General features: G+C 41.2%; 1 protein-coding gene across 4 annotated transcripts in view; it reads right to left on the bottom strand.

The window, feature by feature from the left end:
* The window catches only part of ITSN1 (intersectin 1), a 212,080-nt gene that overhangs the window by 172,307 nt on the left and 13,413 nt on the right, over nucleotides 1-26,360 (bottom strand). The window contains exon 1 of one of the 4 annotated variants that reach the window (XM_035017640.1): nucleotides 6,904-7,242. The exons of 2 other annotated variants lie outside the window; for them this stretch is intronic. The gene's annotated coding sequence lies outside the window, so the exon portion shown is untranslated. Of the gene's footprint in view, nucleotides 1-6,854; nucleotides 6,877-6,903; nucleotides 7,243-26,360 lie in introns of those variants that run through there. One more of the 4 variants, XM_035017642.1, reaches the window with a different exon arrangement.

Here is a 26,360-nt window from a genome sequence, read left to right as displayed (position 1 = left end):
AACCTGTACCCCAAAAGAGAAAAAGCAATATGTTTCTAGCGTCAAAAGCACAAACCAAGAAAAATGAGATGTTAATAACACCTTGCTTTTATATAGCACCTATCTGTGAAGCAACTCAAATATTTTTGCAAATTAAAAAAAAAATCTAATTATAGTATTTCTAACAACATCTCTGCGAAATAGGTAAAATGTAAATATAATTACTTCTGTTTAGCTACTGAAGAAAAGTAGAGGCATAATCACACTGCAAATTAGATTCCTGATCTAGCTCAGTCCAGTACTTCCAGCATCCAATATGCCAAGTCACCAAGTACTCTATAATGGTTAACAATGTAAAATATAAAAGTGAACCCCACAGTTACCTGTGTTCAAGAACTCAACTCTAAGAATCAACAGTTAAGGCAAAATTGGCTTTAGTTTTAGAAAGAAAACACTTCATTCTATTTAATCTGTTGAGTCTACTTTTTTTTTTTAGGAGTAAATTGAGAAACTATCATTATTATTATTAAAGCCACTTGACATTTTTCAGAAATCACAGAAAAAGTTAAAGTTCTATTTTTCACCCGAAACCAATATACACTGAAGCTTTATGCCTCATTCAAAGGACAAAAGGAATTCAGTTTAAAGTGCAAGGTCAACATATACGGAAAAACACACTGGCCCGGGGAAACTAATAGGTTTAAAAACAAAGGATGAGTCAACCAATACTTGCAGATCTCAGGTACTTGAAAGAAAATTTTATTTTGCCTCAAAAAAGGAATTAAATTGTCCCACTATCTGGCAAGGACAAAAGATCACCTTTAAGTGTTTTATTTGTACTTTTTAAGAGCCATTATTATGAGGTACCTTTAAAAGCCAGTATATGATTACAACATTAAGGGGCACTTCCTTAATACACTGAATATATCTAACTCGTCTCAAAGCCAACTCTTGGTGAAATAATTCTTTCTTCCCTTCAATACTATTTAGATAAGTCACAGCCAAAACAGTACGGGACGACTAAACCTGAACTTGCTACAGGAATTTCCAAACAGATAAGAACTTAAGAACTTTGCAAATACACCTCTATTTGAAAGACAAGAGAAACTTGAAGAAAGTATCCAGTGAAAATAGGAGCTCCTTTCTTAAAAGGTAAACTCTTCAATGCAAAGTCTGTCTTATAAATTCTATTCAGCCTTTGGCATCTGTGCTAATGCCAAAAAGGAAAGTGGCTTCGACTGTCACTATCAAAAGCAACTCGCTTTAATGAAACGATATGTCCAGAACTTGCTTCAAAATAATCTGGAGTGGGGCCAGGAGGGAGAGATGGAACAAGATGGGCCAAGAGTTAATAACTATCACAGCTGGGTAATGGATATGGTTCATGGGGTTTATACTCCCCTCACTTTTGTAGGTGTTGGAATTTTTCATAATGAAAGGTTAATTGGAAAAAGAGAAGAAAGCTAGTTTTTTTATAAAGTGTCTCTGAACCAGCCTATTTTTATAAGCCACCAGCTCAGGACTTATTTACCTGAGAATTCAAAAGGAAGAGAATATAACTAGGATGTAAAAAATTCTTTATAGAGTTATAAAACAATCAAAATGACCCTGTGGTTTTCTGTTCACACTAGAGTAAAAAGCGGACTTAAGAAATCACCTGTCTCTAAGGTTGGGGTTACTCCTGTTTATGTCATTGCAATTAAGCCTCATTTGAAAGAATGATTATTTTTTTTATTCCATTCTAATAGACACTCTTTCTGAAATTTAATCAAAGGGAATTATGGGATACCCTAGGGAAATTGTTTCTACCCACAAATCCAGACTTTAAATAAAGCTTAGCTTTATTTTAAACCATCCTTTTCATCAGTTTCTAAGAGCTCACCTTAGACCAAACTACATAAAGCTAATTTTTAACATATTACCTATATCTTAATAAATACTCTCATAAATCATGCTATTCCATCTTTGGAAAACTTCATTCTTTTGGATCCTGCTAAGAACTGCAACACAAAAGAGACCAAAGCCCTGACTGTCTTTTATTCAGCAGACTCAGTACTCAGATGAGTGCCATCAAGAACTCTTTAGTCTCCATAAATGATTGGAGGCACTTGACAATCAAGATTAATGTCTGACCTGTGAGTTGACCTTAACAATGGGCACTTTTCTTAAAGGAGATACATGTCAGATTACATAAGTAGTCACATGGAAACTCAAAGTTATTACTGAATCACATTTCTTTACGAAGTTAGCATGCTACCAACACAGAACTAATCAAAATCCTTTATTAGAACAGAGAAAACTACAATCTAGGATAGGAAACAAAGAATAACTTGAAGGGCTCCCATTAGTCTCTAACAGATACTACATGGAGACTCTTTCTCTCTTTGATCCAGGCAGCTTTACTTAGAGGCATCTGCTTCAACAGCAAACACGCACATTATTTAAGCTGTCATTCTGCACACACTGCTAAACTATTTGGCAGAGTGAATGTTTCTAAAATGGATAGCAACCAAAACAACTAAAATAGAGAAATTCATCAAAACTCAAAAACTGGCCATTGAGCTGAGCCTACACTTGGTATTTCAAAATATTCAGAAATTACATTCAGTACCACGAGTAATTCCAAAGAGTTTAATAGGTTAATTCATGTCATCTGCACAGTAATTTTACAGTCCCGATCAGAGCTCTTTATAAACGGATACAAAAGGTACCTTTTAGTAACATAGAAGGAATGCAATCTGTGCATTATTGGAGACAAACCAGTTCTCCAGTCTATACTGAGACAAGAAATATTTCATGCATTCACCTCAGCGGGGAGGATTTCCCCACATTGTGAAGGGCCAAATGGCTCAAGATCCAGCCCCATTGGCAGAGCTCAGAGGGAAGATGATTAATGATTCAAAAGAACAAGGAATGGTGAACGTGTTCAGTGGCCTGCCTACAAAAGATCAGTTGCCGCCTAAAAAATGCTTCAACCTTAGATAAAGCAGGCACTCAAGACAGGTTCAGGCAGGGGCCAAGTTCTTGAATGACTCACATTAAACTTCTCTAAGGTATCAGTAACAAAAAGATGATAGGACTAAAACCAATTTATTATCAAGTTCTTGACTTTCAGGTCATTCAAAAGACTGTGCAAACTCCAAGATAGGAACAAGTGATCTCTGAGCAACAGAAAAAGAAAAAAGAAAAAGGGGGGAGGGGAGGAAAAGAGCTTGATTCTCTAGGAGCTGATTGTCTAGTCTGAAAATCACCTTGGTCCCTTAATTTTCAGGCCTACACCTTTCATCATTCTTCTGCTCGCTTCCACTCTTGCTATGGTCAGAGAGGGGACAGAAATAGGAGGTAACTTTTGTGACTGAGTGTACAGCTCATATGGAGGAGTCCAGACTTGAGAAGAGAGAACGAGAACAAGGAAAGTTACATGCCCCTTAGAATTGCTGATTCACAAGTGAAGCAAGAGATACTGCAAAAAGGAGAAAAATAAGTGATTACAACAGGACTATCAACATGGCACTGTTCAAAAACTATATGGAGAAAAAGAAGAGGAAAAGGAATTACAGTAGGGTATATAATAAACATGATCAGTAGTGGTCCTGGGTTGCCAGATAGAAGATGATCTTTGCCTTGCTTATATTTAATACACATTTTTCAAATTTTCTAGAAAGATCATTAAAAATTTTTTTTTTACAACAAAAATGATCTCCCAAAAAGCATTTTTTCATTTAATATTTGAAAGGTGCTATTTATAGGAACTACTCCATAAAACAGTCTCAAGCAAAGCTATAGGAAGCACTACAATGAAAAGAACTTTCTTATTGTTAGACTTCTTTGCCCACTAATTCAATAAACGTTTGTTAAGAAGCTATCATGTATTAGATCCACCATCAGGTGAGGTCCCCAAAATGGTAATAAAGACATTCACTAGTCAGTTCTCATTGTCAAGGGGCTTCAGAGCATGGGCTGCAACCTTCCTGCCCTCACTTCCAACTCTGAACACCCCTCAAAGTAGGAAACCTTTCCGTAACATCACTATATCCAAAATATACTCCAACAGACAATATTATTGTCAAAATATTTGTTGCTCTTCCCTTAACCAATCCTTCCCTACCTGCCATCCCCTCATGGGATTACACCTCTTGTCCACTGAGGCCGTGCCTGACCATGTGACTTGCTCTGGCCAATGAAGTATGAGTAGCAAGGGCATATGGCACTTTTGAGCAGAAGCGTTAGGAACCAAGGGGAGGTTCTATCATGGCTCTTTTCACTCTTCCACACTGGGTCTTGGAATGAAGCCCACAAAAGCATTAATGTGAAAAGTAAAGTTTTGTTGTTGCAGTTTACGGAGATTCGGGATTGTTACCGGTGAGTAATTTAGCCAAAGCTGACTAATTCATATGCCCCTGACAAAATTTCTGATATACAGAAGAACACCACACCCCAATGGGCAGGAGGTAGAAGAAAATAACCTTCTCCCTAGCTCTGCCCACTCCAGAGTTTACAACTTAATCTTGTAACAGACAGATGATAACACTGTGGCCCCTAAACCAAGAAGTCATTTGTCCATTGCTTGTTTTGTTTTGCTTCATTTTCTCCCCCAAAAGTCTGGGCAGGCCAACCTGCTGTACTTCAAACATGTGGAGACAACCTCTCATTCAACCCTTGGACACATGAAATTCCCTTCCTTGAAAGAACCCTCAACATATGGCGCCAATGAAAATACTCCACAGGATACAAGCTAATAAGAAATGTCCAGAGGAATGAAATCTACCCATTTCCTTTGAAATAAATGAACTGTAAGAATCATTATGTCCTACACCTGAACCTAATATAACATTATATGCCATTATATCTCACTTTATTTAAAAAAAAAGATTTTATTTCTTTGTCAGAGAGAGAGAGCTCACAAGCAGGAGGAGTGGCAGGTAGTGGGAGAGGGAGAAGCAGACTCCCCACAGAGCAGAGAGCCCGATGTGAGACTCGATCCCAGAACCTTGGGATCATGACTGGAGCCGAAAGCAGATGCTTAACTCACTGGGCCACCCAGGCATCCTTATATCTCACGTTTTAAAAATGAACTATAAGTTATTTTTTTAAACTCGGAGATACCTGCTTTAGAAGCAATAAAATGCAAAAGAACAGTATATCTATTAAACAACAGGCTGCTGTAAGGAGAGCAGGCCAAGCTAGCTAGAATGCACCTAAAATAAGAAATTCAAGTATGAGTAAAGATCCACCAAAAAACACAAAAAGCAAGGAAAAGTCACTAAATTAATAAAGCACCATTTCAAGGAAAAAGTTACGTGTGATTAAAAAAAAATTTATTTTCATAAGATACATAATCCATAATGAAAACAACAGTTGTAATCTTCATACTCCCCATACTATAAGATGAAAACACATAAAGCAAAAACAAAAGGCAATCTCCTTGTACTTACTGGTTAAAATGCAGAAAGTAATAACACAACTAAGAGGAGTTCCTAATTAACACAGTAGCCAAACTAAACTACTTGAACTATCATAGGACAAGTGTCACAAAAAACAACTCGTTTAGGGAACAGCAACCTGGTACACATCAGAATTCCAGTACAGTGCAGAGTTAAAAAGGAAGCATAAGAAAAAAAAAAAGGAAGCATAGAAGTCATAAATTCGAGTGTTTACAATTTAATGAGGAAAAAGAAAACACAAAAATAATACGCATCTACGTATAGATCAAGGGGAACATACATTTATATGAATAACACACCTGGAACACAAATATTTACACAATAAAGCTATATAAATGCTTTGGCTTGGGATTCAGGAAGCACTCTAAAAAGGGTAAACATAGGAGTATATAATCTCATAATCTTCCTAAATACAGGATAAAAATAATCTATGGTCTGCAATTTGGTAGGTAAAGAAAAAGTACTCTTGGGCAGGAAATGTTTAAAATCATATGCTGTTCTCATGTTCACCCCTTCAGGTTAAAAAGTCAGGAATCATACACCAACATATTTAAGAAGCAAATGGAATGCTCTGACAAACGTCAAATTAAAATCTTTTTTTTACTTTAAATTTAATTAACATATAGTGTATTATTAGTTTGAGAGGTAGAATTTAGTGATTCATCAGTTGCACATAACACCCAATGCTCTTTCTATGGAGTGCCCTCCTTAATGCCCATCCCCCCATGACTCTATCCCCCACCCTCTTCCCCTCCAGCAACCCTCTTAGTTTGTTTTCTAGAGCTACGAGTCTGTTATGGTTTGTCTCCCTCTCTGTTTTCATCTTATTTTTCCTTCCCTTCCCCTATGTTCATCTCTCTTGTTTCTTAAATTCCATAAAATCTTTTCTTTCTCATATATCCTTAAATTCCCACCTTCTAAGTAAATTATCTTCAAACTTTTGTTAACCTAGAAAATGTTCTGCAGGGGGCCTGGGTGGCTCAGTTGGTTAAGCGACTGCCTTCGGCTCAGGTCATGATCCTGGAGTCCCGGGATCGAGTCCCGCATCGGGCTCCCTGCTAGGCAGGGAGTCTGCTTCTCCCTCTGACCCTCCCCCCTCTCATGCTCTCTGTCTCTCATTCTCTCTCTCTCAAATAAATAAATAAAATCTTAAAAAAAAAAAAAAGAAAATGTTCTGCAAACAAAACTTCGCACAAGCTCAAGATATAAAAGCTGAGCTGCTCTTAAGTGTGGGCTGGGCCCCAAGAAGGGAGCAGTTGCGCAAATGGTTACCCAGTACCGTTTACCAGGACCATGAGTCAGACATGGGGCTAAGGGGAGGGAATTTGAGAAGGGAACAAAACAGAGTCCATGCTCTTAGGGAGTTTATATTCTAGAATGAGGAGACAGCTAATAAATAAGTAAAAAAAAAAATATGATCATTTCACATACAGAGAACCACTCCAAAGAAAATGAGGTGGGTGATGACCGGAGGTGGTACCTGGGGTTTCTTCGCAAGCCTGGGTAGAAGGAAAGCCTCTCTAACAAGACACTGGGTATTTTCTGGGTGGCTCCAGAGAAGTTTCAGCCAATGCAAAGATCCGAAGAAAGAAAGAAAAGAAGCTGTTCAAGGAATAGAAAGAGGCCAGGTTAGCTGGTACAAAGTAAATAAATGAGGGCAGTGTAGAAAGGAAACTGGAGGCAAGAGATCCAGACCACAAGTAACTCTTTAAGTGAGGTTTGGATTTTAAGTGTGGGAAGTCTCTGAAAGGTTTAAGCAAGAGAAGGACATGATCTGATTTATGCTGTGGAAGTTATTGTGGGGAACAGATTCCAGGTAAACAGAGTGGAATCAAGAAAACCAGCGAGGGGGGGCGCCTGGATGGCTCAGTCGTTGAGCGTCTGCCTTCGGCTCAGGTCATGATCCCGGGGTCCTGGGATCGAGCCCCGCATCGGGCTCCCTGCTCGGCAGGAAGCCTGCTTCTCCCTCTCCTGCTCCCCCTGCTTGTGTTCCCTCTCTCGCTGTGTCTCTCTCTGTCAAATAAATAAATAAAATCTTTAAAAAAAGAAAGAAAACCAGCGAGGAGTTCATGGCAGATACTCATGTGAGACAGTGGTGGCCAGGACTAATGTTTTAACCGTGGAAATGATGAGGAGGGGTCAGATTCAGGATATATTTTGGACACAAAGCCTGCAGAACCTAACAATGGAGTAGACAGGAAGTGAGAAGAGAGGGATAAAGGACAGCTGCGACACTTTCTTGTGCTGCACACATGCATGGCTAATGGCACCATTTACTAAGATGAGAAAGGTTTGGGGTATACAGATTACGGTAGGGATAGTATTAAGATTTCTGTTTGGGGGCGCCTGACTGGCTCAGTTAGTGCAGTATGTCACTATTGATCTTGGGATTGTAGGTTTCAGCCCCATGTTGGGTGTAGAGATGACCTAAAAATAAAATCTTTAAAAAAAAAAAAACTGTTTTGACCATGTTAATTTTGAACAGCCTATTATTAGCTCTACCCAAGATCTGCCTAGCAGGTGCCCAGCTGACCATCTAAGTCTATAGTTCTTAGAAGTTGGAGCTATAAACGCCCACACTTGCCCAGCTCTTCCCTGCTCTCCCACTTCTATATCCCCATGGCAAACCCTTTCAAAGGCTTCTCGGAATTCCCAGTGCTCCTCAGAGCAGTGTGAAAACTTAATGCTTATCTCCAACTTGCTACCTAAATTTGCCTGTTTGCATAGTGTGACCAGAATAATTAAATGTTAAGAAAATGTATTACCTAACAAAACAGTAAAAATGAAAAAAAGATGTAAATCACATTTGCTCACAATAGAATAAATTTATTTGCTCACACCAAAATAAATTACAGATGGTTTAAAGATTCCAGTGAAAAAACGAAACCATGAAAGTGTACCAGGAGAAAATCAGGGTTAACATTTATAAAATCGTGGAGAGAATTTTCTTGCTTAACATCACGGGAAAGAAATCCTTAAAAATGGGAAACAGTGATGGATGAGGGGGTTTAAACACTTCTAAAAAAGAACAATCCCACAAGTTTTAAAAGCAAATAAGAAATTGGTCAAAAGTATCTGAAGCATTTGACAAAAGGAATTAAAATCCCTAAGTATAAGGAGCTCACATAAATTAATAAAAGATTAACTCAAGAAGAAAATGTGACAAGGACAAGGGCAGAAATTCAAAAGAGAAGAAATATAAATGAGCAATTAACACATGAAAAAAAGTGCTAAGCTTCTTATCCTCAAAAGAATGGAATTAAAACAAAGAGATACTATATTTCACCTATCAAGCTGGCAAATATTAAAATGGCAATGAGTGTAGACTTGGAGCCTGGGCAGTAATGAGTGAGCCCTTTCTTTTTTTTTTTTTTTTTTAAGATTTTATTTATTTATTTGAGAGAGAGAGAATGAGAGAGAGCACATGAGAAGGGGGAGGGTCAGAGGGAGAAGCAGACTCCCTGCCTAGCAGGGAGCCCGATGCGGGACTCGATCCAGGGACTCCAGGATCATGACCTGAGCCGAAGGCAGTCCGCTTAACCAACTGAGCCACCCAGGCGCCCTAGTAAGCCCTTTCTGAAGATAATTTGGTAAAGTGTATCAAGAGCCTTACATTTTACTTGCTCTTTGACCTACCAATTCCACTTCAGGGAATTCATCCTAAGGATGGGAGGTTTCAGGCGCTGTCCGAAAAGATGTAGGTATAAATCATGCTTATCAGATTAGGATTCTCTGTACCTAAAAAAAGTTGCTTCAGAATTACATTTAATGACACAAAAAGATACTGCATAAAAAATTTAGGTAATAAAACCCTATGGTCAGGGGGCACCTGGGTGGCTCAGTCGGTTAAGCATCTGCCTTTGGCTCAGGTCGCCCTGGGATTGAGCCTGGCATCAGGCTCCCTGCTCAGTGGGGAGCCAGCTTCTCCTTGTCCGCTGCCCCTCCCCCCACTCGTTCTCTCTCTCTCTCAAATAAATAAATAAAATCTTTAAAAAAAAACCCTATGGTCAGGATAATATGTATCAAAAGTTATCTTCATATCAAGAGATCTCTAATGGTAAAATTGCAGGAAGCTAAAGCGGTTGTGTCTGGAAAGATTAAGTGTTCTTTATGATCTTTTTCTTTTGTTATAATGAGCATATATTGTTAGCTAATCAAAACTTTGAGGGGAAAAACAAAATCGAAAGTTCTAAGCATAAAAGAGATACTGAATGGAAATTACCAAAAAATTAACAGAGTATCTTCATACGATAAAATTATAATGTAAGGAAATTTCTCTTCTAGAATAGAAAATTTTCTGTATATATATACTTTCCATTGTGAACATGCATTACATTAATCTTATTTTTTTACTCTTATTTTTTAAAAGGTAAAACAAACTTTTAAAAACTAAGTTATTCCCGGGGGCGCCTGGGTGGCTCAGTCGGTTGAGCGACTGCCTTCAGCTCAGGTCATGATCCCAGGGTCCTGGGATCAAGTCCCACATCGGGCTCCCTGCTCAGCGGGAAGCCTGCTTCTCCCTCTGCCCCTCACCCTGCTTGTGTTCCCTCTCTCGCTGTGTCTGTCAAATAAATAAATAAAATCTTAAAAAAAAAAAATAAATAAAAATAAAAATAAAAATAAAAACTAAGTTATTCCCAATCCTCTTTTGCTATCTTAATTTTAACAACCATTACAACTACCACAGGGTATTTTTAAGGATTTATGACCATGTTTTCCTTCCGTTCCAAAACCAGTTTTTCTTTTTTATTCTAGTATCTTCAGGGAACACAAACACGCTGGGCCCCATCACCTCCCTCCATATTCTCACCTTTAGTTGACTTAAAACACTTCAGCCCAGTGGTTCCCAAAGTCTGGTCCCTGACCTGCCTCATAGGCATATATCGCAAGCTAGTTGGACATGCAAATTCTTGCCCCAGACCTAGTGAATAAGAAACCAGGTGGGCACCAGCAACCTGTTTTATTACAGTTCTCCAGGTAATTCGGATGCATGCTAAAGGCTGAGAACCACTGTTTCTGCCTCTATGCCTTGGGCCCTTCAGAATCCAGAAACTTTAAGAACAGTCAATTCATTTTTCAAATTAAATTATTCAGAATTCCAATAGTAACACATTAAAACATTCAAGGGGGGGCGCCTGGGTGGCTCAGTTGGTTAAGCGACTGCCTTTGGCTCAGGTCATGATCCTGGAGTCCCAGGATCGAGTCCCGCATCGGGCTCCCTGCTCGGCAGGGAGTCTGCTTCTCCCTCTGGCCCTCTCTCTGTGCTCTCTCTCATTCTCTCTCTCTCAAATAAATAAATAAAATCTTAAAAAAAAAAAAAAATTCAAGGGGACTGAACTGTTAAATCTCATATCTTAATGGCTGAAAACAAAATTTTTGAAAGGAAAAAAAAAAAGATCCACAATGGAAGAAAATCATACCTGTAAAGATATCTTAAAGGTACCAACGAGTCCTAAAGACATGACTTCAAGGCTTCAACAGTCTCTGAGGTAAACACACCTGGCTTAAGGAACACACTAAATACAAACTCATTTAATTACACGTGTCAAAGGCAGGGTGGCATAATCAAACAATTAACCCAAAATACTGAGTAATAACAACATTCAAGCCGTATCTAGACATAAATACAACAATCAGGTGTGCCCAGAACTTCAGAAACATCTTTTTTTTTTTAAAGATTTTATTTATTTATTTGACAGAGAGAGAGTGCGCACAAGCAGGGGGACCGGCAGAGGGAGAGAGAGAAGCAGGCTCTCTGCTGAACAGGGAGCCCGACACTGGGCTTGATCCCAGGAACCGGGGAATCATGACCCAAGCCGGAGGCAGATGCTTAACGACTGAGCCACCCAGGTGCCCCTCAGAAACATCTTTATCCTGAACTAATGAATGACCCCATTTGGGGCAAGATCTATTGAGGTTTGAGATGTCTAGAGACATTAGTCTAGAGACTAGATGTCATTTTCCTGTGATGGAGGTATAAGCAGAAGCATGATAGAAAACAAAGCTTATTCACAGTCAGACACAGTAACAAATTTTTGCCACATCCATTAGTTGGATGGATCGATGAGTCAAGTACTGAGCTAATGCTAGAGACAAAAAAGGGTAAGATACCCATCCTGCCCTCCAGAAGCCTGCAGTCCACTTAGATCAGCAGGGGCCAAAGACCAGACAGGGATCTCCCTCTACCCTGGGGCAGGAACTTTACAGACATTATCTCTAATTCCTGTTAAAGACAAGAAAACTGGGAGTTTGAGAGGTAAGTCACTTTTCAAGGCCACCCAACTCCCTACAAATCCAGGCTCTGTTCTGACCCCTCCACACTTTGTCCTAATGTTAGCACCACTTTTAATGTCAGAAGGAGACAAAAGTATGCATTGTTCGCACCTTACAAGAGATTATGCTAATTTTACGATCAAATCAAGAATAAACATGATGTTATGATTTTATTTAAGATTTTATTTATTTATTTGAGAGAGAGAGAGAGAGCACAAGAGGGGGGAGCGGGAGAGGGAGAAGCAGGCTCCCCGCTGAGCAGGGAGCCTGACGCGGGACTCTATCCCGGGACTCCAGGATCACGACCTGAGCCGAAGGCAGTCGCTTAACCAACTGAGCCACCCAGGCGCCCTTTGATGATGTTATGATTTTAAAAGAGAAGTACGAATTAGGTAAAATCAAGTAGCATCAGACAAGTGAAAAAAACAGTTTCTAAATGATCCTATTTTGAATGGGAAAAATTACCTATAGAAAAATCAAAAAAGGCAAGACAAAAATGGAACAAAATATTAATACTGGTTATATTAGGTGGTGAGATTACAGGCACTTATTCTCCCTTTTTGAAATTCTTTTATAATGTCATTTTTAAAATAATGACCCAACATTAAAAATAAAAATTTTTTTTTTAGAAGATTTTATTTATTTGACAGAGAGAGACACAGCAAGAGAGGGAACACAAGCAGGGAGAGTGGGAGAGGGAGAAGCAGGCTTCCCGCCGAGCAGGGAACCTGATGCGGGACTCGATCCCAGGACACTGGGATCATGACCTGAGCCGAAGGCAGACGCTTAACCATCTGAGCCACCCAGGCGCCCCTAAAAAAAATTGTTTAAACCTAGCCAAGATTCCATTAACCAGTGGTTCTCAACAGGTGTGTATCATTCCGCAGTGGATGTTGGGAAATGTGTAGTATTTTTGGTTGTCACATTCACTGGAAGGCACCACTGGCATTTAACGGGCTGCTCAGTGGCATCTGGGTGGCTCAGTCGGTTAAGTGCCTTCGGCTCTGGTCTTGATCCCGGGGTCCTAGGATTGAGCACCACCCTACCCCCTTGCTCAGGGGTAGTCTGCTTCTCCCTCTCCCTCTGCCCCTCCCCTCTACTCATGCTTTTTTCCTCTCTCTCTCAAATAAATAAATAACTTCTTAAAAAAAAAAAGTAACGGGTAGCTCAGAACAGTCCCATACAATGAATCATCCCATGTAACTTACTAATGTCTCTAGACATTCCCGTAGAGGGGGAAATAATCCATTTATAATTATCTGATCCTAGAACCAAATTCCATTTTACATATAAACACACAAGACTTTGTGCAAGGTTTTACCATACATTCAATTTGCTAAGAGTATAATTCAAGAGAACACCGTTTTGAGCTTTGCCAAACATTGTTCGCAATTCCAGCAAAGTCGGGTCATTAACTATGATGCCTTTCTGCATGTCTAAATCACCTCACTCAGCGTGCATTTGCAGCAGGTGCATCTGCAGTAAGCATCCCCCCCTCTGTCTTCTGGTGTAGTCAGGCCTGAGCTCTGACACACTCAAATAGTATAAATTACTTTGATTTCTCTTTATAAAAAAGTTAGGGTGGGGGTGCCTGGGTGGCTCAGTCCATTAATCTGTTAAGTGCGATTAAGCAGCTAAGTGTGGGATTCTTGGTTTTGGCTCAGGTCACAGCCTCGGGTTGTGAGATCAGCCCTGCCTGGGACTCTGCACTCAGCGGGGAGTCTGCTTGAGACTCTCTCTTTCCCTCTCTCTCTCTGCCCGCCCCCCCCACCCAAAAGTAGTTAGGGCATTACACTGATGTTTTTGAAACTGTGTGTATTTAACTTCATGAGAATAACGGGGGGCATCAGAAAAAGGGTGTGCTGGGTCTAACAAGGTTGAGAGTTTGCCGCAATAAACACAGGAATTTACGCAGTGGATGAGAATCCGGGGGACTTCTACTAGGCCAGGCATTAAAGAGAGCTGCTAAACTGCAAAAACAATTCCACTTTTCTCACGATGAGTCTTTGTTTTGAAAAAGAAAGTTACTGCCATTAAAAATTTATGCTAACTTGTAATGAGTTTATTCATTTTAAGTGAATTCATGAATGGAAAAGTTTAAAAATGAGTAATTTCTCAGGTTTAATTTTAACGTGGTAAATATCAATAAACAGAAGCTACGTAAACAAAAGCTCCTTGGGGATCCTCAGTTGTACGAAGTGGTCCTAAGAAGAAAAAACTTGAAAGCTATTGTTCTAGTGGAAAAAGATGTGGGAAGGAGGGCAAACTGGCTGGAGGGAGCCAGGTCCAAGGCGGGGTAGGAGGGGTGGGGGGTGGAGGGTGGGGGGTGGGGTGGGGCAGGATCTGGTGAAGCAAGTACTAAGCCGGATCAGTAGTGTGTGATTACAAGGGGTTTAAGGAATTCAGGATGAGGGATAAGCTTTTTTTTTTTTTTTAAGATTTTATTTATTTATTTGACAGAGAGACAGTGAGAGAGGGAACACAAGCAGGCAGAGCGGGAGAGGGAGAAGCAGGCTCCCCGCTGAACAGAGAGCCCGATGCTGGGCTCGATCCCAGGACCCTGGGATCATGACCTGAGCCGAAGGCAGACGCTTAACGACTGAGCCACCCAGGCGCCCCGAGGGATAAGCTTTTGACTCGGGCAGCCGAGTAACTAGGAAGCCACTCTGATTTTAATACCATAAACATGTTATCTTGTGTAATAAAAAAAATTAAAAGGTAGAAAATAAATACAAGAACATGAAAGCTTAAATGAAAATATTGGCACAAACCACCCTTTTCCAGGCAGATACAATAATAGTTCAAAATACCTCCTCTCCCTGCTTCTGATCTATACAAACCACCCACAATGTTGAGACAGTGGTCATGAACACAACTGGATCACACTCCGTGGCCACCAAGGATTGAAAAGGAACCTTGACAGGGAACATGGGCTCTCCTCCCTCCCAGGGCTGGGCCCCCTCCAATCTGTATCTTTAGGATTCCATGCAGTATTATTTTTAAGGATTCAGCTTCAAAAACTTTTTCAATCAAGTGTTCCAAGAAGCAGGAAGAAGGAACCATGTACTGCCCGCTCCCACATTTCTGCTGAACTCCAGTGCAGGCTCAGGCCCAGGCTCTCTAGGCTCCACAGGGAGGATCCAGGCCTGCCACCCGCAGAGCTAGGCTTTCCCGCACCAGGCGTTCAGGACAGAGTAACGGATATGGCTACAGAGCGAAGAATATCTTTTACTGGAAGTACAACTGGAAAGGGAAAGTACTGTTAATGCCCGATTTTTAACACTAATGGAGCCTCCCCTTCATACAAACTGTGTGGATCCCCAGGCCCCATCCCTGCGCTCGACTTCATCCCAGTACGGGTCTTGGTGCCAGAAAGGGATCCTGTGGTATTAAGGCTGACAGTAGGAGGTAGGAAGGCAGGCACATCCTCTATTCCCAATGCAGATTCTTGTCGACATTCTCGCCTTCTAGCGCAGGGCTAGAGGCCTGGCTTATTCTGCGCGGCAGAGAGCCTACCCTAGACCGAGGCCCACACCAAGGCTAAATTACCATCTTAGAGAGGTACCTTGATTATTTGAATCCCAAAGACCCCTGTCAGCACTGACATTTGTTCCTATTTAGTTCTAAGTTCCTTAAAAAAAAAAAAAAAAAAGATCTGAGAGAGAGAGAGAGAAGACGCATGTGTGCATGCAAGAGCAGGGGGAGGGGCAGAGAGAGAGGGAGAAGCAGACTCCCTGCTGAGCATGGAGCCTGATGCGGGGCTCTATCCCAGGAACCTGGGATCATGACCACAGCTGAAGGCAGATGCTTAGCCGGCTGAGCCACCCGGGCGCCCCTAAGTTACTTTTCTAAAGGTTACCTTTTAATACCCTCCCCACTTCAATCTTTTTTCTCATTTCTAGTTGGTAGTAAAAACCCTCAGAGAAGTTCAAATGTAAGTGTTTGCCTCAAAGACAGAGACTAGGAGAAAACTATAAAAATCTATTTTGTTCCCAAGGGCCACAGAAAAGGGAAGAGATGATCTAAGAGGCCATAAGCTGAGCCAGTCTCTAAGAAAAGAAACGTCCAACGAGCAACTGGGACCAGAAGCACTCTGGGCATGACTTTGGCCCCCACAGCTCCTCACCTCTCCTCCAACTACCTCTTTGCTGGAGCCCTTCCCTTAGGCACCAGACCCAGGACCCTCCCAATTCCATCACCACCATCATGCAATACAGTTGACCCATCAACAACAGGGTTGCAACTGCGTGGTTCCACTTACGTGTGGATTTTTTCCCATACAGTACAGTACCATAAATGTATTTTCTCCTCTTTATGATTTTCTCAGTAACATTTTGTTTCCTCTAGCTGACTTAAGAATACAGTATATAATATATATAACACACAAAATATATGTTACTAATCTGTTGATAGTTTCAGTAAGACTTCCAGTTAACAACAGGCTACTTCTAGTTAAGTTTTCGGGGAGTCAGAAATCATATGTGGAGGGCGCCTGGGTGGCTCAGTTGTTAAGCGTCTGCCTTTGGCTCAGGTCATGATCCCAGGGTCCTGGAATGGAGCCCCGCATCGGGCTCCCTGCTCAGCGGGAGGCCTGCTTCTCCCTGTCCCACTCCCCCTGCTTGTGTTCCTGCTCTCGCTTTGTCTCTGTCAAATAAATAAATAAAATCTTAAAAAAAAAAAAAAAAAGAAATTATATGTGGATCTTCGACTGTGCAGGGATTGGCACCCCTAACCCCTCTCTGTTCATGTTGGGTCAACTGTACTACAAAGAGGTAGAACTGTGAGCCTCCCAAATGGGAGCTTCTTATACGTATTCCCATCGAGCTAGTACTATACACACACGGAGGCTGAGATAGCATACAGCATAGTGGTTAACAGTGCAGACTCCAGCCAGACTGTGTGGGTCCTAATACCAGATCCGCCACTTTCAGGCTGTGGAATCACAGGTAAGCTAACTAACCATTATAACAGTACCCACCTATTCTGTAGGGTTGTTGGGAGGATTAGGTGAGTCATTACATGGGAAAACACCTAGAACACTGCCTGCACATAGTAAGCACTCAGTAAAAATTATTTATTATACTTCGAATGCATCACAGATTATAAAAGTTTGAGGGGGCACATCTGGGTGGCTCCGTTGGTTGGGCGTCTGCCTTCGGCTCAGGTCATGATCCCGGGGTCCTGGGATCGAGCCCCGCATCGGGCACCCTGCTCATCAAGGAGCCTGCTTCTCCCTCTCCCACTCCCCCTGCTTGTGCTCTCTCAAATAAATAAATAAAATCTTTAAAAAAAAAAAGTTTGAGGGAACCAAATATGCTAAAGTGTAATCACCATATCGGATATCATTCCTACTGTAAAAGGTGTTCAAAACCATAAACTTAACCAGTAACTGAGATCCTTTTCCTAAACTGGGGACTTACAGTGTCCTGAAAAGAACACCCTTATTCCAAATCTAATAATCTCTGAGCAATGAAGACATAAAACCACCACACACTCAAAAAAAGTCATTTGGCTGACAATTTATTTTCTCTCTATTTTCAAAAATGCGTAACACAGGCCCTTCATACGTAATTTTTTGTTATTAGCATGTAACATTTTCACTAAGACATTGGTTCTCTAAATTTCTGGCTTCAGGACTCTTTTATACTCTTTAAAAATTGAGGATCCCATGGGGCGCCTGGGTGGCTCAGTCGTTAAGCGTCTGCCTTCAGCTCAGGTCATGATCCCAGGGTCCTGGGATCAAGCCCCGCATCGGGCTCCCTGCTCGGCGGGATGCCTGCTTCTCCCTCTCCCACTCCCCCTGCTTGAGTTCCCTCTCTCGCTGTGTCTCTCTGTCAAATAAATAAATAAAATCTTAAAAAAAAAAAATTTAAAAAAAAAATTGAGGATCCCTAAGAGCTTACCTTAGAAACTTTTAAGAAACAGAAATTTACAAGCCCATAACCCATTAGCCATCAAAGGGATAATGTCATAAACACTGTATAGCCACTGGAAATCTACGCTGTACACTTACAGAGTAGAATAAAAAGGAGAAATAATATCTTAACTATCACTATGAAAAAACCTGAACCAGCAGACCCTCTAAAAGTGTCTCAGTGAGCGCCAGGAACTCCAGACTACACTCTAAGAACCTCTGCAGTAAGGAAAGAATGGGTATCAAAAGTCTCATGGCTTTCGTCTTCTACCTCTTCTAGATCTACACAAGAATAATTATGATACATTTCACTGAACTATATATGAACTGAGTATGATCCCATTCTAAAATTACAAAAAAATGGTTTGGAAATATTTTGACAAAATTGCCACCAAGGTAAACTAAATGTTACCTCTAATTTCTTTCCATTTTTAAAATTATAAATAGAGGGGTGCCTGGCTGGCATGCAATTCTTCATCTCAGGGTTGTGAGTTCAAGCCCCACACTGGACAGAGAGCTTACTTAAAAATAAATTAAATTAAAACAATGAATATATATAACAAAAATTACCATCTTAACCATTTTGAAGTGTATAATTCAGTGCATTTAGTACATTCACCATTTAATATATTAATACCATCACCAACATCTAGTTCTGGAACATTTTCATCATCCCAAAAGAAAACCACATATTCTGCCCCCAGCAACTACCAATCTGCTTTCTGTACGTATAGATTTGCCTATTCTGAGTATTTCATCTAAACGGAATCATACAGTACATGGTCTTTCGTGTCTAGCTTCTTTCACTTGCCATGTTTTCAAGGTTCATCCATTTTGTTGAAGGTATCATTCATTCCTTTTTATGACCGAATAATACTGTTGTATGCATATACCACAATTTGTCCGCTGATAAAAGCTGATCGACATTTGGGAGTGTTTCCACTTTTTGGCTATTGTGAATGATGAATGAACATTCTTCTGCAAGTTTCTGTTTGACAGTGTTTCCTTTCTCTGGGGTATATACTTAAGAATGGAATTGCCAGGCCATATGATAACTCTATGTTTAGCTTATTGAGGAGCCACAGAATTGTTTCCTGTGTAGCAGCACCATTCCTGCCAACCACATGTAAGGCTTCCAGTTTCTCCAATACGTATTCTTGACAGCACTTGTCATTTTCCATTTTTTCATTTTTTTAAAGATTTTATCCATTTATTTGACAGAGAGAGACAGAGCAAGAGAGGGAACACAAGCAGGGGGAGTGGGAGAGGGAGAAGCAGGCTTCCCACAGAGCAGGGAGCCCAATGCGGGGCTCGATCCCAGGACCCTGGGATCATGACCTGAACCGAAGGCAGATGCTTAATGCCTGAGCCACCCATGAGCCCCTTTCCTTTTTTCATGACAGCCATCCAAATATGTGTTAGGTGGCACTTTTGATTTCTATTTCCCTAATGACTGAACGCATTGTTGGCCATTTGTGTATCTACTTTGGAGAAATGCCTATTCATGTATTTTGCCCATTCTAAAAATTGAGTTGTTTCTTTTTGTTGTTGGATTTTAAGAATTCTTACATTTAATTATGTTTTTTAAGTACATGAAAGCACTTTAAACCGGCCACACGTCTGGTCCTCTCCTTTCTACCAAGCTTTAAGACAAATGCCAACCTTACACAGGACAAAAAGAGCAACTAAGAAATTAAAAGAGGTCACAGAACCAACTGGCAATAAGACTACATAACACCTTCATTTTTGTCTTAAATTATAAATCCAGGACTGGATCACAGATGATGATAAAATAATGATGGTGGGACACCTGGGTGGCTCAGTCGGTTAAGTGTCTGCCTTTAGCTCAGGTCATGATCTCTGGGTCCTGGGATCGAGTCCCGCATCGGGCTCCTTGCTCAGTGGGGAGCCTGCTTCTCCCTCTCCTTCGGCCTGCTGCTCCCCCTGCTTGTGCTCTCTATGTCAGACAAATAAATAAAATTTTTTTAAAAAAATGATGATGGTAATAGTCATTTCTTATAAAGTGCTTACTATTTAGCAAGGCACTGTGCTAGATGCTTTCACATCCTCACAACAACGCTACAAGGCAAAAACTATAATCCACCCCATTTTACAGATGAGGAAACAGAGATACAGAAAAGTGAAATCGCTGGCTTATGGTTATGCAGTCAATAGCTGAGCAGGCTTGCTTTAGAATCTGTGCTCTTAATTGGTTTGCTATACTGCCTCTCAATCATGAAATAACAATAAATCTTGCTCAATTACCTAACTCAGGACTTTAAAAAAACACTAGTAGCTACACTTTGATATGTCACTTTCAAGTTCCAATCCCCATTGTCTGCACAAATCTTTTAGGTAACTCTTGGTTCTAAAACTTGCCTCTTAATCAGGTATGAATGGCACAAAGAAGTAAACCCAAAAACAGATGGGTGAATGCCATCTTATCATTCCCACTTAGATCTTTTCTAACATTTTTGAATCTGACAAAAGACTATTCAGGATATTGTGACTCAGTCGACTATTTCCAAGAGCGTCCAGAATGCATCTTGACCAGAATTACAAGAGGTTACAATTACCAGCAAAGGCAGGGCTTAAAGGCCCATCTAATTCAAACCCATAATTTACAAAATAATTGTGTATCAGTTAATGGTTTTGTAAACTAAATCTCAAACTTGAGAAGAAATCCAGAAGGTAATGTATTTCATAACAAAACCAATATGAACACAATTACAGGCAAAACTGCCTGGTATATCCAGCATTGCTACAACTGTCTAGAGCTAGGGACCTCAGAATATGAAAGAATTTTAGGCCGTATCTAAACAATCCTTTACAGACAATTCCCGCTCCTTCTAGAATTAGAAGGCAACCTAAAGCCCTGAAATGTGCCTATATGATAAATGCTCATTTATACCAAATTTCATTTCATAATGTTATAATACTCCTATCTATTTTTGTGGTAACTCAAGAATTTCTTATTTAAGTTCAGCTACCCAATATGTCATCTGTAATGTTTTTGTTACCACAAATGACAGCAAAATCTGGGGGCACCTGGGTGGCTTAGTCAGTTAAGTGTCTGCCTTCGGCTCAGGTGATGATACCAGCGTCCTAGGATCGAGACTCCCATAGGGCTCTCTGCTCAGCGGGGAGCCTGTTTTCCTTCTCCCTCTGCCTGCAGCACCCCCCTGCTTGTGCTTGTTCTCTCTCTCTAATAAAATCTTAAAAAAAAAAAAAATAGAGGAAATCCGTTTACTCCTTGGGCTAGACCTAATGTCATTTCTTTCTTTTTTTTTTTTTTTAAAAAGATTTTATTTATTTATCTGAGAGAGAGAGAATGAGAGAGAACACATGAGAAGGGATAGGGTCAGAGGGCAAAACAGACTCCCTGCCGAGCAGGGAGCCCGATGCGGGACTCGATCCAGGGACTCCAGGATCATGACCTGAGCCGAAGGCAGTCGCTTAACCAAATGAGCCACCCAGGCGCCCCTTAATGTCATTTCTGATAGCAGAAGACTCTGGAGGCTCTCTCTATATATCCTACCACCTATTCACTGAAATGTTTCACTGAATTAGGCCTATGAAGGTTCAACATGCAAAACATTAATATGAATACACTTAAGTCACAAAGAAAATGTGAAATGCTTTCCTCTTATGACGGGATTGTGTAATTGAGAATTATATACCAGAGAGATCTAGAAAAGGGGTGGGAAGAGGTACAGTCAAAAGTCTGGGAGCAGGGTGGGACTCAAAAGGAAAAAGGGAAAATGACTAATAGCTGGGGCAGCAGCTCCCACCTCCATGAGACCCAGTCTGGCCCAGAAGGATAAGCCAGCGACAAATGGCAAGAGGCAGAAGGAAGAGGAACAGCAATATGCTAGGCTGAGGGAAATGAAATGTGAAGGAAGGGAAGTGCATGTGACAAAAGGACCACACGTGGAGGTGCAGGTGACCAATGTCAGGAAAGCGGAGGTATAGACAGAAAAGATGAGCAAGACACTAGAAAGGTCAACAGGGATGGAGCATGAAGCAAGCCCTCATCAGACTGGGCGCAAAAGGTTTACATTTTTCCCCATAAGTGAGCAATTCTCATGTGGCCCCTGGATCCCTGGAGTTCCCAAGACCCTTTCAAAGGGACCGGAAGGTCAAAACTACTCTCATAATAGTGCCCAAACGTTATTTTCCCTTTTCATGGTGTTTATATTTGTGGTGATACAAAAACAAGGCTGGGTAAGGGGCTGCCATCTTACCAGTGGCACAAAACTGTCCTGGTGGGTCATGTTGTCCTCACTGCCACACGCTCACATTAAAAAAAAAAAAAAAAATCAGGTTTCACTTCAGAATGTCCTTGGGAGGTCATTAGAAATTATGACGTAGGGATCGAGCCCTACGTTGGGCTACTTGCTCAGTGGGAGCCTGCTTCTCCTTCTCTTCCCCGCTATCTCTGTCACTATCTCTCTCAAATAAATAAAATAAATAAATAAAATCTTTAAAAAAAACTATACTTATTATACTTACATAATTATACTTATGCAGACTTAAGTGTTTGGCAGATGATTTCTCAAAAATGAAGTGAGCCTACAGTACTTGTTGCTAATGATAAAAGTTGAGCTTCTGGGCAAAAATTTTTAATTTGGAAAACTAGTATTGGGCATTGTGAGTTAGAATGCTTCCTGACATTTAGAGAATTTTCTAATAAGATGGGTGCTATTATTTTTTTTTTAAAGATTTTTATTTAGGGGCGCCTGGGTGGCTCAGTTGGTTAAGCGACTGCCTTCGGCTCAAGTCATGATCCCGGGGGTCCTGGGATCGAGTCCCACATCGGGCTCCCGGCTCAGCGGGAAGCCTGCTTCTCCCTCTCCCACTCCCCCTGCTTGTGTTCCTGCTCTCGCTGTCTCTGTCTCTGTCAAATAAATAAATAAAATCTTTAAAAAAAAAAAAAATCTTAAAAAAAATAAATAAAAAATAAAGATTTTTATTTATTTCTGTATTTGAGAGAGAGAGAGAGAATGAGTGGTGGGGAGGGGCAGAAGGAGAGAGGGAGGAGGAGACTCCCTGCTGAGCAGGAAGCCCCATGGGGAGGGGAGGTCTTGACCCCAGGACCCAGAGATCATGACCTGAGCCAAAGGCAGACACTTAACCGACTGAGCCACCCAGGCGCCCCAAGATGGGTGCTAATATTAACAAATGGGATGTTGCGGTATTGTTTAAAGAAACATACCAGTGTTTGAAAGATCTACATAACTCGGTGAACTAATATTTTCCAAATGACCAACACATGATATTACAAAATCACACAGGAGTGAAATATCCATCCAAACTGCAAGATGAACTAACAGATTTTATTGTAAGGCAGTATGGAAAGTTCACTAACATAATTTCAGATTCCACAACACAACTAACCCCGAAGAAAGTGGCGGTGTCAGGTTTTGGTAATAGTATCAAAGAATAACCACAATTTTCTGAAAACGCCATCAAAAGGCTCCTCGTTTTTCCAACTACGTATCTGTGCGAGGCCAGATTTCTTTCAACTACTTCAACCAAAACATTTTGCAACCGACTGACTACAGGAACAGATATGAGAACCCAGCTGTCTTCTGTTAAGTCAGACATTCAAAGAGGTTTGCAAAAATGTAAAACGATGCGCTCTTCTCACTAAATGTTTTTGTTTTGTAAAACAGTTTTCGTAAGTCTATTATTCATGTAGACATGTGATGGGTTTATTACAGATATTTTCTTTTTTTTTTTTTAAAGATTTTATTTATTTATTTGAGAGAGAGTGAGAGAGAGAGCACAAGAGGGGGGAGCAGGAGAGGGAGAAGCAGACTCCCTGCCGAGCAGGGAGCCCGATGCGGGACTCGATCCCGGGACTCCAGGATCATGACCTGAGCCGAAGGCAGTCGCTTAACCGACTGAGCCACCCAGGTGCCCCATTACAGATATTTTCAATAAATTAATACTTTGTAAATTTCTCAGTTTATTTCCTAATCTGGCAAATAGTGATAGATTGAAAAAAAAAAAATCCCACAAAAAGAAAAGCTCCTTGAGGTCCTCGATAACTTGTCAGAGTATACAAAGGTCTTCATACCAAAGTGTGAAACCTACCACCACAGGAGATGAACACACAGGGAAAGATTTTATTTTGAGGTAGCAGATGTACAAATACGCTCCATACACTCCTCTGGCAACAATGGGTAGGTAACACTGAACAGATTAGGCCTAGACCAATCTGTACGAGCAAAGTGGTAACATGAAAAATAATGAAGTTTAGGGCTAAGACAACAGCAATGGACACAGAGGGAAAGAGATGAATTCAAAAGATGTTTCGGAGGGGGCGCCTGGGTGGCTCAGTCGGTTGGGCAGCTGCCTTCAGTTTAGGTCCTAGTCCTGAGGTCCTGGGATTGAGCCCAGCGTGGGGCTCCCTGCTCAGCAGGGAGTCTGCTTCTCTCTCTCCCTTTTCCTCCCCGCCAGCTCCTGCTCTCTCTCAAATAAATAAATAAATAAAATCTTAAAAAAAAATAAAAAAAGATGTTTCGGGGCAGGAGAATTGACAGAATCCAGCAACCAACTTCAGAATCAGACAGAAAAAGTCCAGGCTGCTGGCTTGCATGGCTAACTTGCAACTGCCTGTCCATGTATCTGTCTTACAGATAGGCACTGAGTCTATTCCATAGAGAGATCTAGATACTCTATAGTGTGACGATCAGTTCTAACAACGGCTCTCGGACACCAACTGAGTGTCTTACAATTCAATTCTGACACTATCTCCCTGGAGTTAGTACAGACCCCAAAAGTGAAGGGCTCAGCCCCCCTTCAGACACCAGGCACAAGTCTTGAGTACCCCCCGAAACTACCAGCACTTCCGCTGGCAGACTATAAATTCGGGGGTTCCCACAACCGTCACCCTCCCCCAGGTTCAGTAATTCATTGGAACTACTCACCAAACTCAGGAAAGCACTATACTTGTAATCAGTTTTATTATAAAGGATACAACTCTGGAACAACTGAATTCGAGACTCACAGGCAAAGCATGGGGGAGGGGGGTTGTAGGGCATCCATGCCCTCTCTTCCTCAGTGAACTAAGGCACCCACCTGGAGTTGTTTTGGAATGTTGGTGAGGCTAGGGTCCAGAGCCAATGGCCAAGAAAGAATTCATGAGGCCTCTTTGGTGCAAAAAGGTGATTTTACTAAAGCACCAGGACAGGACCCTGTGGGCAGAAAGAGCTGTGGCACGGGGGTTGTGAGGAATGGCTGATTATACACTTGGGAGTTGGGGGCGGTAAGGACAAAAGGAGGTGAACAAAAGGACTTTCATATGCTCAAGGAGACTCTCAGGATGTTGGAGGGCTTGCCATTATCAAGATAAGGTTGTTTCTCCCTTGAGCAAAGCATTAACATTAAGACAGCTGGGAGTTTCCAGGAGGAAGGTTATACTTTGCCTACCCCAAGTATTTGTCAATGGGCTGCAGGTTATAAGGAAATTTTATTTTATTTACACTCCCTTCTACCTTTGTTTCCCACATCACTATGGAGGGAAGGGTGATAGTAGGGCTCCAGGAAATTGAGTCTTTGGGTTTCTGGAAGTTAGGTTACTGCTAAGAATGCTTTTTCTTGCATATCACGAAGACATTGGTAAACTGAGGGAGACTCATGTCCTGCAAGACTGTGATTACTCTCTTAGATAACCATTTGTATTTTCCTTCCCTTAGTTTTGGGGAAGCCAGGAGTGCCTGAGGAATGTCCCACATATCCCATGGGGGAGGGGTGATTTGTGGGGTGTCAGCCTGTGCATTGTCCTCAGCTTGCCTTCTGCTCCCTCATCACACCCACCTACACTTCTAAATGTTCACCAAACCAGAAGATGTCCAAACCTCACCATTCTAGGATTTTTATATGGGCCTTCATCAGACATGTCTGATTAAATCACTGCCCATGTGATGAAACTCAATCTCCAGTCCCCCCCTCCCCTTTGTGGGGATGGGAGGGGCTAGAAGTCACTTCATTAGCATAAACTCAGGCAAGGTCTAAAGGGACTCATTTTGAATAACAAAAGACCCTCCTACCACTCAGGAAATTCCAAAGGTTTCAAGAGCTCTGTGTCAGGAACCCGGCATAAAAACTAAGTACACTTTTTTTAAATTATACTATAGAATACCTGACATAGTTATTGATATTAGTAGGTATTCAATAAATAACTGCTGTAGATAAAGGGTTAGAACTCAGAAGAAAAGACAGAACTCCAGGTATACACAGAAAACGGGATTTATTCGTGGTAGCTAAAAGTCTAAGAATGGAGATGACTGTCTTGAAGAGGGTAGAAATAACAGCTCTAGAGACAGCAACATAACAAGACAAGGAGCCCTCAAAGGGGAGCAAGAAGTCCTAGATGTAAGAGAGAGGAAAATACAGAGCATAAGGCAGGGAAAACCGAAGTAGAAGAGTGTTTCTAAAGAAGAAATGCGTGGAGGGGCGCCCGGCTGGCTCGGTCAAAAGAGCATGCGACACTTGATCTTGGGGCTGTGAGCTCGAGCCCCATGTTGGGTGTGGAGATTATGTAAATAAATAAAACTTAAAAAAAAAAAGTATGTCAAAAGTCAGAGGAAGGTCAAGAAACTCATGGACGGAAACTTGGGCACAGGATTCAACAATGGAGGGGTAGAGGCAGAAGCCTGCTCTGAAGAGTAATGGGAACGAAGTAAAGACACCCAACATAAAACTACTCTTCCAAGAAATGTGGCTGTCAGAGGACGGCATGA

Source organism: Mirounga leonina, unplaced genomic scaffold (genome assembly GCF_011800145.1).
Source record: "Mirounga leonina isolate KUSES-001 unplaced genomic scaffold, KU_Mleo_1.0 Mir_172, whole genome shotgun sequence".
NCBI lineage: Eukaryota > Metazoa > Chordata > Mammalia > Carnivora > Phocidae > Mirounga > Mirounga leonina.
This window is presented reverse-complemented; position numbering and strand designations above follow the sequence as displayed.